We start from the raw sequence: 13,712 nt of genomic DNA on the forward strand, positions 1-13,712 counted from the left end.
AGAGTTTGCGTCTGTGACTAAAAATCCCTCAGAGCTGTCCAGACGTTAATGAAGGCGCCGTTACTGCGCACGCGTGTGCGTCGCTCCGGTTTCCCTGCTTATTAAAGCCCGACACGCTGATACAGTCACGTTAAAGCTGCAGCTCGGCACACGTTCAAATAAACGACCTGTAGAGGTGTGTTCACAGAGAAGATCAGTTCAGGATCAAACGTCTCTGCATCTGCGCAGAAATGAGACTGAAAACCTGAAACTCAGTTTCAGTAAAATCCAGGTTTTCCCATCCAAGTAGTAACCGGGCCCGGCTTAGATCCGGCGAGCTCGGGCGTGCTCAGATGGTGTGGGCCGTGGTTTGTTATCGAGGGCTGTGAACGTGCAGGGTGAGGACTGGGTCAGAGTTCAGCCACAGCACACCCCGTTTGTGCAGTGTTGGTGAACCTGTGAACTCAGTTATTTTTTTTTTTTTTTTTTTTGCCTGTCCCGTTTGGCTCTTTTGCATCAGAATTGTTGTCTAAAGGCAAAGAAAGATGCCCAACGGATTTACTTTACCAAATTGACCATCCCAGCCTTGCCGTAATGGTCCATTTGATTCACCTTTTATTGTTTATTTTATTTTCACTTACTGAATACGGGACAGACTTGACTGGCGGAAAGAAGGGGAGAAAGAAAGAGGGAAAGAGAAACAGCTGAGAAGAGGGACGGGGGAGAAGGGCAAAAAACAAAAACCAACAGAACGGGCAGAGAAAAAAAAATGCATATATCAATCACCTGGATCACCTGCTGAGAAAGAAAAAAGAAAACAAGCAGAAGAGAACAAGAGTAATAGAATAAACAACATCACAATGATATATGGGAATATGACAGTAAATACTAAATGTTAAACATTATTGTGCAGCACATAAGATCAACAGAACACAGTGTGCTTTGAGGTAGGAGCCAAAAAGGGTGTAGTTTGTGGGTGTGATCACCCGTGTGTACACCTGTGAGCATGGACGCGCTTGTTTTTTGTTTTTTTTAAAAGGTTCCTTCATGTAATGATCTGCTAGAGGGTGTGGGGGGGCCACAGCCCCGTCCTCCAGGGCGTGAAGCAGGTGTGGAGGAGATCAAAACTCCAGACATCCAGAGGCCCCCAGAACACAAGAGACCAAGGAAGACCAACAGAGGGGCAGCCGCGCCACTGTCCCAGAAAGAGCTGAGGAGAGTCCCAGATGAGGGCTCACTCAGCAGCCGCGGAGCAGAAGCCAGGGGGGGTTGCAGTGACGCGCCCGTGAGCTCCGCCGGCCCCCAGCTGCGCCTGAGTGACCGAGCCCCAGGCCGAGAGGCCGGGGGCACCCCACCTCCGAAGTGGCCCGAGCGAGCCCCAGGCTCCAGGCCCCGATAAGCGGCCGCCAAGGAGTGAGCCGGTGTGTACCTGGACGCCCATCCCCGGACACAAAGAACCACCAACGCACCGATGTCTGAGGGAGTCCGCCACTGGCAGGGGAAGTGGTGGTGGGGGGAGATAGGCCTCCAAACCTTGGAGGGCCTGAGATGTCCCCAGAGAGGTGGCGCCTGACACCCAACCTGACATATAGACACAGACATACAGGCACACACAGACACAAACATCCATTCCCACCCTCATGCTCTCATATGCACTCACTCCACACTCAACCAACGTGGAGACAGACATAAAGAGACGCTGTACACACAATCACACTCCCCAAGCGTACTCTACAAACCGGGTCTAGGTGCCCTTGCCCCTGGAGGGGGGAACTGCACCCAGACCCAGGTGGTGTTTCCCTTTTCCCTGCGGTGGGGGGAGGCAGACCGCCCCGACTCCGCAGCAGCAGGAAGGCTCCACACTCCAGACCGCAGTCGGACGGCCAACTCCTCCTCCTAGCCCCCCTGCTCCAGCAGGTCGCAGAGAACGGGGGTGAGAGAAGACTCCAAACCTCCCTCCACCCGCTCATTGTAGTGTTGATGCATGTGTGTTCTAAGGTGCATTTAAAACCCAGGAGGGCATGGAGCTACCTGCCAGAGAGCAGCAGGTAAGTGCATGGTCCCTCCTGCTGGCCCTCAATGTCTACGTGTATTTAAAATTGAGAGGTGGGCAACGATGCCAGGGGTGGGGTGTACACCCTGATGGTACTTTGGACTCCGTGTATCGTGCCCACCCCCAAGATCCTATATGTATGTGTAATGAGAGTGTGAATAATGTGAATGTCTAAGTTGTGGGATAAAATTGAGGCAGAGGCAGCCAGAAGGGGAGGGGGGGGGGGGGGGGTAGCCTCCTCTGCACCCTGGTGACATACCCCTACTCCAAGGCGCTGCATGTGTGGGTGGTTGTGGTGGAGCGGGAAGAGGGAGGCAGCTGGAGATGGGGAGGGAAGGAAGGGAGGGGCAGGTGACCCCTCCCTGGGGCCAGCTCCCCCGCTGACCCCAGTAGGCACCCCCATACTCTGCGACCCGCCAGGGAAAGGGGGCCCAGGCCCATCCAGACCGGGCCCAGTGCAGCAGCGCCGCCCGGCCCCACAGAGCCCGGGACAGTCCACCCAACCCCACCACAGAGAAAACTGCACCCACCCCACCATCCACTCTTCTTCCAGACTACATAAGACAATAAACACCCAGGCTGAGATCTTCCTCCACCTCTCCTGTATCTCCCCCTCCTGCAGAGAGTTCCTGAGGAGAGGAAAGCTCCTGCAACGTGTGACAATCTCCCCCACCAGTTGAAGAGCCCCCCAGGTGGCTCGACGCACCGGCGGCACTCTGCTCCAGGGCTGGGCCCCCATGCACCCACCCGCCCACAACCCCGGCAACACACCAACCAGGACCCAAGCCCCCGAGGCCCAGTCCGGGTCCCAGCCCAGAGACGGAGCGCCCCCAGAACCTCACGCCCATCCCGGACCCACCCAGGGCCAGCCAGGCTACCAGGTCAGTAACCCACGTCCGTCAGCACAGACCCTCCCCTAGCCCCGCTGCACGCAGCCGCGAGGAAACAGTCACTGGAGAGCCAACAGAGCCCCTAACCGGACATGACCGCTACCCCGGGTTGAGCCCCCCAAGGAAGATGCCTCCGGGGAACCCCCCGACGCCCTAAGCCTGTCCCTACCCCCACACCAATCACAACAGTGAAGGCGGGACCAAACTATGACCCCCCACCCCCACTAGGTGATGGAGCTGATCAAAGGAGCCCAGAGCAATTGATCTGATGTGGTGGCAGAGGCTGTGTCAAGACTAATGTAATCTAATAGATAATTTCTATATTGGTTAGAATTAAGATTATTTTTATTTTTCCAGTTCATGAGGACTGTTTTCTTGGCTATGCATAGGGCAGTGAAAACCATATGGGCTATATTCTTTTCTGAAGTGACATTATCTAAGCTGCCCAACAAACACACTAAAGGGGAAGTTGGAATGTTACATTTCAGACACTTTGATAAGTCTTCACATATCTCGCGCCAAAACTTCTGAACTGGTGGACAGAACCAAAGAGCGTGGATATAATTGTCCGGTGAATTGGTTTGGCAGTGTGAGCAGTTGTTGGTAGACGTAAAGCCCATCTTGAACATCCGATGACCTGTATAGTGCACTCTATGTAATATTTTGTATTGAATTAATTGAAGACTGGGATTTCTAATTAGATGAAAGGTTTTTAAGCAAATCTGAGACCAGAAGTTTAGGTCTAAGTTAACTGATAAATCCGCTTCCCATTTTGCAATAGGAAGTGATATTGATTCATCTGTTTTAGAAAGCATTCTGTATATTTTGGAAAGTAATTTGGGGGGTTTAAGAGTAAGAAATTGAACCACACTTGGTGGTGTTTGTAGTTCAACTTGACCCGGTTTAAATTTCTTTTTTACTATGGATTTAATTTGTTGATATTCTAAAAATCTTTTCTTGTTGATCCCATATTGTGTAACTAGTCCGTCAAATGAAATAAATTCTGTTCCTTCTAGTATATGTTCTAAATATTTGATTCCTTTATCACTCCAATCTGAAAAGTTTATCATATTATTGTTTTGTAATATGTCAGGGTTGTTCCAGATAGGTGTACGTTTGCATGGGATTAATGAAGACGCCGTCAATTTTAGAAACTCCCACCATGCTGTCAGAGAAGAGCTGATGTTGATGCTTTTAAAGCATTCATGTCGTTGGATGTTTGAGCTGATAAATGGTAGGTCTGAGATCTCTAGATTATTGCAGAGTGCTTGTTCTACATCTAGCCAAGGTTCATCTAAGAGGGTGTGTTTTAGCCATCCTGAGATAAACTGAAGCCTGTTGGCTAAGAAGTAGTGCTGAAAGTTAGGCAGTTCTAGTCCTCCTTTATCCTTGGTCTTTTGTAGTGTTTTTAAGCTCATACGTGGGGGTTTATTTTTCCAAAGGAATTTGGACATACATGAATCTAGAGATCTGAACCAATCTTGTGGCGGTTTAGTTGGGATCATTGAGAATAAATAATTTATTTTTGGTAAGACCATCATTTTTATAGCGGCAACCCTTCCCATGAGTGATATGGGTAGACATTTCCATCTAGCCAGATCACCTTCTACCTTCTTTAAAAGTGGGATATGGTTTAATTTAGTTAGATCTGCAAGCTTGGGAGAAACATTAATACCTAAATATTTTATATTTCCCGATTGCAGTGGTGTAGAAGAGGAATTATGGAAGGAGCAATTAATCGGTAGAACTGTAGATTTTGACCAGTTAATTGAGTAATCTGATATTCTTGCAAAAGAGTTTATCAATTCAATCACCCCAGAGATATTGGTTTGTGAATTTTGGAGAAAGAGTAACACATCATCCGCATAAAGGCTGATTTTATGTTCCACGTTCTTGCATTTTATGCCCTTAATTACTGAATTCTGTCTAATTGCTGCTGCTAGTGGTTCAATAAAAATTGCAAACAGTGAAGGGGAGAGTGGGCATCCCTGCCTGGTGCCCCTCAAGAGACAGAAGCTGGAGGATGTCTGGTCATTTGTTCTGACACAAGCTGTTGGGGAATTATATAATATTTTTAACCAGTTAATGAAAGAGGATCCAAAACCAAATTTGTGTAAAGTTGCAAATAGAAATTTCCAGTTAACTCTGTCAAATGCTTTTTCTGCGTCTAAAGAGAATATTGTAGTTTCTAGGTTTTTACTGTATGAGTAGTCTATCAAATTAAGTAATCTACGTGTATTTGTTGATGAGTGCCTACCTTTTATGAAACCAGTTTGGTCAGGATGAATTAAGAGGGGGGTTATTTTCTCCAGTCTCTTTGAGAGAGCTTTGCAGATTATTTTAAGGTCTACATTTATAAGGGATATTGGACGATAGCTTGAGGGATATACAGGGTCTTTGCAGACATCAATGAAGCCGTGGTTGTGGCACCAGCTTAGCTTATTTCAGAGGAAGTTTGGAGTAAGAACTATGGAGGACGCAGAGCTGAAGACAGAATCAACGGGGAACTACAAATATGGCTCCCATCGAGCAGCAACAACATGGGTTCGTGATAGAAACGGATATCAGCTACTGGAGCTGAAGCTGGTTCTGCAGACCTGGTTCTGGTTCCTTATTTCCTGCCAGGCATGATGTGGTTTATCCCTGCAGAGCAGCAGACGAGCTGAAATCACTCTGCTGAATATTTTTACTATCGTGGCCTCTGAGTTCACTCTTCCTAGAACTCGTCGAGTCTCACTGGTATCAAAAAGCCTCAAATACCTCACTGATAATAACAGACGCAAAGCCTTCCAGCAGTTTCTAAGCCTCAGGGCTGTTGGACTCACTCCAGCATCAAATAGCACAACCAGCAGTTACACAAACACAAGTGTGACAGAAACGAGGCCCAGAGCAACGGCCGCACGTGTGAACAGCACTGCTGCTGTTTATCAGGAGTTCAGTCTTTCCCATTAGTTCAGTTTAAGGAGCAAATGCACACATCACAACTCTTTACGTGAGTCCTGCTTTGACTGTGCAGGCTGTCCCACAGGTGTGCTCACTCAACTGATTCAGCAACACAAAGGACGCACAATCATTCAGCCACAGACACTGAAGCAACCACGGCAGCTTTCAGAGCACTGAAACAGAAACATCTTTGTTGGAGTTTCAGAAAGAAGCTTCTGAACCGGTGAAGATGCAGAAAGTGTAAAACCGAGTGAACAAGAAGCAGAGTTTGCGTCTGTGACTAAAAATCCCTCAGAGCTGTCCAGACGTTAATGAAGGCGCCGTTACTGCGCACGCGTGTGCGTCGCTCCGGTTTCCCTGCTTATTAAAGCCCGACACGCTGATACAGTCACGTTAAAGCTGCAGCTCGGCACACGTTCAAATAAACGACCTGTAGAGGTGTGTTCACAGAGAAGATCAGTTCAGGATCAAACGTCTCTGCATCTGCGCAGAAATGAGACTGAAAACCTGAAACTCAGTTTCAGTAAAATCCAGGTTTTCCCATCCAAGTAGTAACCGGGCCCGGCTTAGATCCGGCGAGCTCGGGCGTGCTCAGGTGGTGTGGGCCGTGGTTTGTTATCGAGGGCTGTGAACGTGCAGGGTGAGGACTGGGTCAGAGTTCAGCCACAGCACACCCCGTTTGTGCAGTGTTGGTGAACCTGTGAACTCAGTTATTACTGCGGACGACCTCATTAGATATGAATTTCAGAGCTGTGTGTGTCACAATACAACAACCACGCAGGGAATCGAGATATGTGAGTGATAAATTCACCAAACCGTGAATCTCACAGTGATGAATACTGTAACAAACAGCTGACGCTGAGACTGCCTCAGAGCCTGATGTGGACGTGAGGGACACCCTGTATGCACCACACACTCAAAAAAATGAAACGTTGACTTTAATTAAAATTATTTTGTCAACAGGTTCCACGAAATTGAATTATGTTAAAGCAAAAATCTTTAGTTCATCTAATTTAAAAAAAACTACTTAAGATTAACAAGACATATTTAAGACTAACTAAATCAAGTTATGTTGTATGAACAAAGATGATATATTTTCAGGTTAGATAGTTTAGATTAGTTACTTCAACACATTTCTTATTTGTGGCAGTAAAATGTTAAATTTAAGTTAGATTAATTCAAATATTATATTTTCAGCCACCTTGTGCTTTATTAATTAGTTTTACATAAATCTATTTTGTCAACAGGTTCCACACAAATGAATTAAGTACATCCAACTTATTTTTTAAAATTTATTTTATTGCCAACACATTCAGTGAGCATTTGTGTAAACCCAGTCCAAAATAAAACACAACAGCTCATTAGGGTTAGTAATTAACAGTATGTAGACAGATGCAACATCAAGACTTTAAATTAAATGTCTGTATCTACCAGAAATAGAAGAAAAAAAAAAAAAAAAAAAAAAACGCATTGAAGATCACATAACACATTGATAAGATGACACTTGAGTTATGCACATGTGATGCTAGTAAGGTCTGTGAGTGTTTTTTTTCTTTTAGTGTCTAAAATGGATAGCAAAGTTGCTATTTGCAATGATTGCTTAGGGTCAGTCCAGTAACACAATGCCAATGAAGTGCTTTCCTTTAACAATGCAAAGTGAAGTGTCCACCTCAACAGCCACAATTTAAAAAAAAAAATAAAAAAAAAAATGTAACAACAACAACAACAATGATAATAAATAGTCCACTGATATTAGCAATCAAAGAAAATTACATCACCATCCCAAATAAAACTTTAACAAAACATGCCAACATTATGGTCTAACAATAAAACAGCTTGTCAGCGTTCAGTTTTTTTGCAACAGCACAGCAGTAACCATTTAACACTCGCCACTGTCAACATTTATTTTACTAGTGTTTGGGCAAAAAACTTCAGATGTAAACATTTTAACATGGAAACAATTGTTCGTCTTTAAAAGTCCACAAAATATACATTCATCCTGCATTCCCAACTTGGATGATCTGATATCCTCGTGTTGGTGTTGTTTCCAGACCATCATGAAAATGTTGTTCCAGGTTCAACATTGCAAGTGACCAATCACATTGTTGTGACGTTATTCTATTCCAAGCCATTCGTGCATTTATGAAATTCCAATGTTGCAAGGACAATATCAATTCTGCTTACTGTTTATTAAAGGGTTACGGTTAGGGTTAGGGTCAGTTGATCGGCGGACAGAGGCGGTTTCACGCAGCTTAAGTACAGTTTTTTGTTTTACGCCGGTTTTTCCCGAAGTCGCAAAAGTATGACGTCACAACATTCTGATTGGTCACTTGCAATGTTGATCCTGGAACAACATTTAGTATGATGATCTGGGAACAACACCAACACGAGGATATCAGATCAACCTCCTAACTTACCCTTATTTTTAGTATGTATTGCAATTACCTTTACAATGCACACAATGTAACACAAACTGAATATGAACATATTTCCACCTCATAACAATATGCCTTGAACGCTAATATACACACCACCCTTCAACATTTCTGGTGCAGTATCATCTCTCAATTAAATCCTTTAAATCTCAATGCTTTTGATTGTCTCTTAGCTTTCAGTCTTGAGGTTAACTGAGATTCAGTGCATATATCCCACCCATTAAGAGTGCACATGCAGAGGCCAGGTCTTCCAGGTCATGCAGGACACACTAGATGGTTATACCCACATCGGCTGGAGGAGTGCTGGCATCAGCTCTTTCGATGGTAAAGATAGCAAGGGTAATTTGTTCCAGCTCCCTCTGAACAGCTGTAGCTTAGACACAAAAACATAGAAAAATGGCATCCAGTTTTAAAAAAAGAAAGAAAAAGGGCCAAAGCTACCCTTTAATGACGTAAACACAATATTAGGAACATGCACCCCAGTGCGCCACTATTTCAGACTACAGATTCAACGATAAATATAAATAGTTTGGGTATACAAGAAGATTTCCCAAAACATTTAAACAGGTTCCATGCAAATTACAACAACAACAACAACATGCAACAACATTAGTTATTCAAAATTTGGTTTAATACAGATAAAAAACTAAACTAAAATTACCAACCAATTATTCTTTGAAGAGGATGCTTGGGTCTTCATTCAGGTAAAAAGGTAGTGCCCTGAGGACACACTCCCTCCCCTTTTCAATAGTTTCCTTCTGTAGAGAGTGGCAGAGATACAGGAAGAGAAAACAGATATACTTTAGGATGACAGAAACTCACATTATACGCAAAATGAATGACATATCCACTGCACAGATAGACATGTACACAAGACCAACTAATCATCACATGGACATGAATAGTTAACCTGTTGGGCAGGGTTTCCACCACATTATATATGTCCATAATGGAGGTAAAGACAAACTAATACATCATCTTTTTTGCATTCAAAACATAACATAAAAACATTCACTTCTGGTTTAACCTAAATCAAGGGATCAGATTTTACATATGTTTAGGTAATTTAAATTTTCCAATGTTTTGAGTACCAAACTTTGTCTTGCTTAATATAAATGTAAGTGCACTGTGCAGCTACCATACACTAGCTGTTTAAATTTGAAAATGATCTTATTAGCCATAATATTTTGCTACCAACAGAATAACGCACCTGTGTGGCTGGGGCCAAAGTTTGTCTAATTTTCTTCCCTGCAACGCCTCCTTTTTTCTTGAAGACTTTTATGAGCTGGTCAGTGTATTGGTCAAGTTGTGTAAAAAGCCTTGGAACATGTGCAGCAGTAGTAATCCTCACATATTCTGCTTCCACCTGAAAATATGTCAACAAACACAACATACTGTACTGTAAATATACATACTATATGTACACATATACAAACTAAAACTAATGTAGTAAGACCTCATTAAAGCTATAATTTTAACACAAACATTTACACAAAATGCTAATGGAGCCATTACAGCTTTTATTGTTATTTATCAAGTTCCAAAAAATATTGATCACAGCTGATCTGAAAAGAATTTCATGCCTCAGGCCCTTGAACTGCAACCATGGTTCAGATGTGGAGAAGAAATAACAGGGGCATGGGATGGGTCACAAAAGAAAACTTAACTTATAAAACAGTTTTGTTTTTAAAAGTATAACAGTTCACATACCACATACAAGCTCAGCAATACCACATACACCACATCAGTATAGGAGGGAGCAGGTAAAGGCAGGATCTGAGATTTATAAAGAAAAAAAAAATTAATTCCTTAATTTCAAGAAGCAAATTATTGTTTGAATTACAACTAAATAAAATACTACTCAGAAGAAAAGCAAGAGATTGACACTGCCATGTGCTAACTTTCTATAGAAGCAATTATCACCAGGTCTGTCGACCTCCATCCGGTTGTTCAGTCTGACGTCACTAGCCGTGTCTGGGCCTAAACTCCGCTGCAGGTCCATATATCAAACGATCACTGTGGCATTACTGAGAGTTGAAAAACTGTCTAAAGTCTTTCATCTTTAATAAAATGATCAGCGTTCTGCTCTACCAGGTGTAACAATGGAGTTTAACATCCAGGCATCCATGAAAACGGAATTTATGACATTTAACGGAGTTAGAAGTTAGCAGGGAGTTAGCTCGCTAGCTTCTATCTAAATACAATATAGCATGTCCTGACTGCGGGGTTTTGGAAACAAATTAAAACGTACAGCTCTGCTATCACTTCCAGCATAAATGAAGACAGAAAACTAAACAGCAGTGACGTTTGTAGGGTTACTGAAGTTGGGCTAGCTGGTATATAATGATGTGCTACGTGACCGCTAGCGACACAGCTATGTTAGCATAATATAAACAAGCTAACTTTTTTTCCACTCGATAAAAGTTAATGTGAGTGTTCTCGGTGGTCAGGAACAAATGTAATCGCATGGCAGGATGCTGTAAAAGGACCAAACTTCAGCCAGGAGAACAACTGAGATAATCCATCCACATATGAGGTTAGTCGTTCATATACTGCTGCATGGGCTGGGCTGTAGTTACATCCTAAGGTTTTAAAAACTGAGCTTAAATAAATGATTAGCGGTAATAAAAGCCGAGGGAGGTCAACAGTGATCACTGACTTTTTTAGGAGCTTTTTGAGATCAAATAGAAGAAAATACATAACATTAAACATGTTAACAACACAAAAGCCATATTAAACGCAGACTACTTTAGACCCGGAAGTAGGATTCGTCGCGTCATCACTGAACAACCGGATTGTCTGTCCACTCATATGTCTTGAATAATTTTATTAAAAAAATTAAGTGTGTACTTTCACAAACTGTAATTTATAACTACATTGATATGTATAACTCCGCTAGGAAACATGCTGTATTTACAGACCATTTTTACATAATACAGATTACTGATAGAGCAGAACAATGGTGTCACAGTGGCTTTCGCCCTTGACTTTTTGGATTTTAAATGTCACTTTATGCTATCCTTGCTATCCTATTCGATATTTCCGACTCTCGGATTACAGAAAAGGAATCCCAAGAAAGCAAATGGAAAAATAACCCCTTGAAAGAATAACCCCATGAACCCCTGTAGCTAATCCCTTAATAAAACAAAAAACAATAAAAATGTTTCTTACACAGTCCACAAAATAAGCATGTCCAGGACCCAGTAAAACTAATGTAAAACAAGCGCACGCAAACGATATAACATGTCTTGTAAGACAAACGCAAAATATAACCATGCTGGACATATAGATACTACACAACATAGTCAAAGAAAAAAGTGGTCTTACCTCTCAAAGAAACAGCAGCTTGGCGCCAAAACAGCCTTTTTCAGTTAAATTTGAAGTCTTGCGCATGAGCAGGCACAAGCCGTGAAACCTTCTTGTTCTGCGCGGTTTCATTACAACTGTTTTTGCATTACTGCCACCTTGTGGATATACAAGGTATATCGATCCTAATTGACTTAACTTAAATGTTATGCGATCAAGTAACACATTAGTATTATGTACGTTGAATAATAGACACAATTACGTAGACTTGATTAGAAAAACATATGTTAACTTAACAAAAACATATATTTTAAGTAAAATGAAAATAAATAATTAATATACACTGAACAATCCACCTCATTCATTTTTTTGAGTGCAGCGCTCACGTTCCCTGTTCCCTTAAAAACACAGAAAACTGAATCAACTACAGAGCTAATAACCAATAATAATATTAATATTTATCAATATTTATTCTGCAAACGTCTCTTTGACCTGAACCATGAACAGGACCTGCACACACCGAGTGGAGGTCTGATGGCGGCTCTGACATGTACTCAAAGTAAGAAAGTAAAAGTAGCTCTTTGGAGAAGGTTTCCATTTTTGTGCAAAGCTAACTGAACCCTGAGCCTAATGTAACAACAAAATAATATCAGTAGATGTAAATGTGCTCAGCTTGAGTCGGTTACGTAGAACATGAGCTTTTCCTGTTGCCTGTGACTTTGACTCCAAACAGGAAAATGTGAGCAGTCAGAGGTTAAAGTGGATTCAGCAGGTGGGGGAACCTGAAATCAGCCGAATGTCTCAGTGTGGGAAAATAATCATAGCTCACAATCATCTACTGAGAGCTCCAGTGGAGCTAAGTTTTCTTAGTGCAGGCTGTACACACAGGTGTGCTCGCACCTGAATTCAACCAGATGTGAGCAGATGTTTCAATTGTCCTGGCTGGTTTCATCCTCCACGCTGTGTATGCTGTCTTTATATTAGACAGTCACACACTGGTCTTTACTTTAAACCATCACTGTGCAGCAGACTCACCTGTTCATCCTGCACTAACCTGCAGCCTTTAAATAACAGTCAGTCTGTTTAGCAGCAGCTTTATGAACAAACATCATGTGACACGTACAGATTTAACAACACTTCCATGTGAGCTTTAAACGAGCATCCTTCCTGTGACTCTAAGCTCTCTGCTTCCTCTCCTCCTTTCTTACCTGTCTCCATCTCTGAGTGAACGTAGCTCTCTGTCTTTTCTGTCCCTGTCAAATAAGCAGCTGGACTTTAGCGGCAGCACACTGTGGGACAAACTGCACACACACAGTTTGTGTGTTTGCTGGTGTTTGTTGACACTTGAAAACGTTACTCCCTTTGTGCTCACTCCTCTCCTGCAGCAGTAGCCAGATGCCGAAGTTGCTTTGATGATTGAAGGCTCGCAGTGACGAAATAACTGCGAGCCGGTACCGGTCCGAGGCCCGGGGATTGGGGACCGCTGCTGTATAAGACAGTTTCCATTTGTCCTAAAAACAAATAAACATTGCATTACAAAAAAATGCAGGAAGTAAAAATAAAAAAGTTGTCAGAGAAAAACTACCCAGCTAAAGTACAGATACCTGAAAATTCTACAAATACTTGAAGTATTTGTACTTAGTTACTTCCCAGCTCTGGATAGATTCCTGTGTCAGTGCTCTGCTGCAGCTCTGAGAGGCTGAAGCTGGAGGCTGTGTTTCCTCCTGTGAGCAGCAGAGGGCAGCGTTTCACTGAACAGCTTCACCTCTGAGACTCTGCTGTGAGTAGAAACATGTTCAGTTTGTTTCTGCTGGGATGTTTTACTGTCTTCATGCTGAATGGAGCTCCTGCTTCACTTTGTGAGTCACAGTTTGGTCCCTGAGGCCGGCGACCACATCAGAGGGTGGCGAGCTCATCAGGGCCCAACAATTGTGCGTTTTCTCTTCTTCTTCATCAGGTCTTTTTCTGCTGCGATGCCTGTTCCGCTCTGTTACAGTTTTACTCCTTTTTACTCCAAGTGAAATGGATGCAATTAAAACACGCTGATTTGATCTGAAGTGAAACTAAAGCTAAGAAGCTCTGCAGAAGGCTAAAGTTACCTGACAG

General features: G+C 43.0%; 1 long non-coding RNA gene across 1 annotated transcript; it reads right to left on the reverse strand.

The window, feature by feature from the left end:
* Positions 1 to 7,335: 7,335 nt before the first annotated feature.
* Positions 7,336 to 11,979, reverse strand: LOC146672332 (uncharacterized). The gene is made up of 5 exons (XR_014911548.1): positions 11,628 to 11,979; positions 10,011 to 10,076; positions 9,511 to 9,666; positions 8,966 to 9,058; positions 7,336 to 8,673 (listed from the first exon to the last, which is right to left on the reverse strand). It is a non-coding gene; the product is annotated as an uncharacterized LOC146672332 (long non-coding RNA).
* Positions 11,980 to 13,712: the final 1,733 nt, after the last annotated feature.

Source organism: Rhamphochromis longiceps, linkage group LG4 (genome assembly GCF_057381845.1).
Source record: "Rhamphochromis longiceps isolate RC_006_pf linkage group LG4, R_longiceps_female_GT1.1, whole genome shotgun sequence".
NCBI lineage: Eukaryota > Metazoa > Chordata > Actinopteri > Cichliformes > Cichlidae > Rhamphochromis > Rhamphochromis longiceps.